General features: G+C 35.7%; 1 non-coding gene across 1 annotated transcript; it reads right to left on the reverse strand.

The window, feature by feature from the left end:
* Positions 1-1976: 1976 nt before the first annotated feature.
* Positions 1977-2186, reverse strand: LOC115897251. The gene has a single exon (XR_004057158.1). It is a non-coding gene; the product is annotated as a small nucleolar RNA U3 (small nucleolar RNA).
* Positions 2187-3777: the final 1591 nt, after the last annotated feature.

The following is a 3777-nucleotide window of genomic DNA, read 5'->3' on the forward strand; positions in this document are numbered from 1 at the left end:
ATTTTTTACCCTTTAATAGAGACTACTGTGACATATAATTTTTAAAGAGTTTAATGAGTTTGGAGATTTCAAATGTTGACCACTGCCATATTTGGAGCTGCCAGTACCAAATATTTTTAAAGTGACTACTATTACTTTTTTCCTTTCTCTGTGACTACACTTAAGACATTGCAGAAGAAATTGTCATCAATAAGAACATAACTTTTTAAATATCAATAAGAAAAAATAATTTTGAGAATATGTCATACTCAGTATTAAACATAATACAAACTGGAAAGAAAGATTGAGAGACCTTGAAAGTGCAGTGTGGTAATGTCCAGTGTGAAGAACTTTTGGCCCAGTGGAATTAATTGGGCTGTTCTTCTTTCTCTCTTTCTCCCTGCACCCCTGTCCCTCGTGGAAGGGTAAGATAGAAAATATTTCTTCCTTGAAACTTTTCTGGAACTTACTGATAGATACATCTTGAATTAGAGTTTTCTTTGAAAAAAAATTATTGATTCAATCTTCTGGACTATACAGTGTTTCAATTTCCTTTTTAGACAGACACTTTGGTATATTTTATAAGTATCTGAAACATTCATATTGATTGGTATAAATTTTTTTCTTTTTAAAAATATTGATTGATTGATTGATTGAGACGGAGTTTTACTCTTGTCGCCCAGGCTGAGGTGCAATGGCACCATCTCGGCTCACTGAAACCTCCACCTCCCAGGTTCAAGCAATTCTCCTGCCTCAGCCTCCCGAGTAGCTGGGCTTATAGGCACCTGCCACTGTGTCCAGCTAAGTTTTGTATTTTGTAGAGACGGGGTTTCACCATGTTGGCCAGGCTGTTCTTGGACTCTTGACCTCAGGTGATCTACCCGCCTCAACCTCCCAAAGTGCTAGGATTTCAGGCGTGGACCATCGTGCCCAGCCAAAGTTTATATATATATATATATATGCACACACACACATATATATACACACACATATATATATATATATATGTTCTTCTAATGTCTATAGCATTTGCAGTTTTGTGCTCTATTTCGTTACTGATATTGCTTACTCATCTCTTTTTTTCTAATTTAGTTTCTGCTGAGTTAGACAATTTTATTAACAATATGCAAAAATAAAATTTGTGTTCTGTTGATCCTTTCCATCGTATTTGTTTATTTCGCCACTTTCTGCTCTTAATAAAGTTTTTCTTCATTCTATTTCCTTGGGTTTATCTGTTATAATTTTTCTAACTTCTTGAGATGGATCCTTACCTCATTAGTTTTCAGGTTTCTTTCTCTATAATGTATTGTTTACGATTTTAAATTTTCCCCTAAATATGGTTTTAGCTGCATTTACAAAGATTAGAAAAGATGGGAACATCACACACTGGGGCCTGTCGTGGGGTGGAGGGATGGGGGAGGGATAGCATTAGGAAAAGTACCTAATATAAATGATAAGTCAATGGGTGCAGCAAACCAACACAGCACATGTATACATATGTAACAAACCTGTACGTTGTGTACATGTATCCTAGAACTGAAAGCATAATAAAAAAAGAAAAAAAAAGTTTAGATGAAAGTATTTTATAATTTCTGTGTTTTTTTTTAAGTGTTGTTTCATGAGTACTTTCAAATACAATTTTAAATGTATAACTACAGGACATTTTTAAAAGTTATTTCATTATTTCTAACTTAATTGTTTTATGATGAGAGAATATTATACTATATCAGTCTTCTAATAATTGTTGAGATTTTGTGGTCAAGTACAAAATCAATTTTTGTAAGTGGTCCAGGTGTGCTAAAAAATAAAGTTCATTATTCTATTATTGTGGTTGTGTTTGTATGTTCATGCCTTCTGTAAACTCACTGATGTTTTTGTCTGATTGTTTTGTTAATTACTGAGAGTTATGTTAAAATTTTCCACTCGGATTATAGTCTATTTTGGTTTGCAAATCTAGAGTGGTTTTGTTTTTGTTTTTGCTTTCATAAATGGAAATTGCTCAGGCTGACTGCCTTCTCTCTGTCTTACTCTAAGTAAGAAAAGCAAGGTCATCATTAGCAAATGGCAGTTGCAACACAGCAACACTAAGCATCCACTTCACACTTAGGACAGAATGCCGCACCTCCTCTTTGTGGCTTCTGGTATGCTACATGTTAAGAGATGCTTCTCTAGTAGGAACTAAGAAAATGATTCCTGAAAGGAGTCTTTGTGTATTTTTTTCTTTATTCATTTTAAGGCTGTGTATTTCAAAATATATGAATTCAACTCGTACTATTCTGATAAGTTAAAAACTATATTGTTACAAGACTCTACTTCTTCCAAACCATTTATCCGATATCAACTTTTTGGGGATTAATATTTGCATGATGTGTCTTTACTTGGTCTTTATAATTCTATATCCATCTTATACTCACTATTGTCTTTCTCTGGCTATTCTTGGTGTTGTTTTCTCCTTGTCTTTTATTTTCTGTAATTTCACTAAAATATTTAAAAGTTTGTATTTATTTTTCTTTAACATACTTGGAATTTGATGGACGTTTTGTTTGGATCTGATGTATGTTCTTGTTTTCTCTTTAAATATTTTTCTGCCCTTTCTTTTTCCAAGCTGAAGTTAAATGTATTTTAAATCATCTAACTTTAATTTATATATCTTAGTCTCTTTCTTATATTTTACACCTATTTTTTCTCTCTGTGCTATTTTCAGAATTCTCCTGGCTCAGCTTCCAATTTACTAATTCTCTCTTCTTTTATGACTGATCTGCTGCCACATTCATTCACTCAGTTTTAAATTTTAGTTACTGCAACTTTTACTTCTATAATTTTACTTTTCTTATAATATGGTATACATTTAAAAAATACTTTTCTGTTATATTCTGATAACTTTAAGTTGTTTTTTCCTCCCCCTTGACCCCAATAGAATAGACTTATTTTTTCTTTTTTTTTCTCTTTTTTTTTTTTTGAGACGGAGTCTCGCTCTGTCGCCCAGGCTGGAGTGCTGTGGCCGGATCTCAGCTCACTGCAGCCGCCTCCCGGGTTCACGCCATTCTCCTGCCTCAGCCTCCCGGGTAGCTGGGACTACAGGCGCCGCCACGTCGGTCGTCTGGCTAGTTTTTTTTGTATTTTTTAGTAGAGACGGGGTTTCACCATGTTAGCCAGGATGGTCTTGATCTCCTGACCTCGTGATCCACCCGTCTCAGGCCTCCCAAAGTGCTGGGATGATTACAGGCTTGAGCCACCGCGCCTGGCCTAGAATAGACTTATTTTTTCGTTTCTGTTTTTGTTTTTTATTTTTCTAGATAGAATCTCACTCCCTCACCCAGGCTGGAGTGCAGTGTCATGATCTCAGCTCACTGCAACCTCCGCCTCCTGGGTTTAGGTGATTATTCTGCCTCAGCCTCCCAAGTAGCTGGAATTACCGCTGCATGCCACCACACTCAGATGATTTTTGAAATTTTATTAGAGATGGGGTATCACCATGTTGGCCAGGCTGGTCTTGAACTCCTGACTTCAAGTGATCTGCTCACCTCGGCCTCCCAAAGTGGTGGGATTACAAGCATGGGCCACCTCACCCAGCTGAGTTTGTTTTTGTTTTCTTGATAAAGCAAACAATTTGTGTCTGATAATCTGATTTTCTCAAGCATATTTTGGTCTGTTTCTACTTTCTGTTGTTCCTGCTGGATCTCACACATATTGCCTTGTTTTCTATTGTGTATGATGATATTTTACCATCTAATTTATTTCCATAAAAATTACTTGTGAGGATTTGGGGAGGGCCAAAATAGAGGTAGTATTCTCCAG

Source organism: Rhinopithecus roxellana, chromosome 4 (assembly GCF_007565055.1).
Source record: "Rhinopithecus roxellana isolate Shanxi Qingling chromosome 4, ASM756505v1, whole genome shotgun sequence".
Taxonomy (NCBI): domain Eukaryota; kingdom Metazoa; phylum Chordata; class Mammalia; order Primates; family Cercopithecidae; genus Rhinopithecus; species Rhinopithecus roxellana.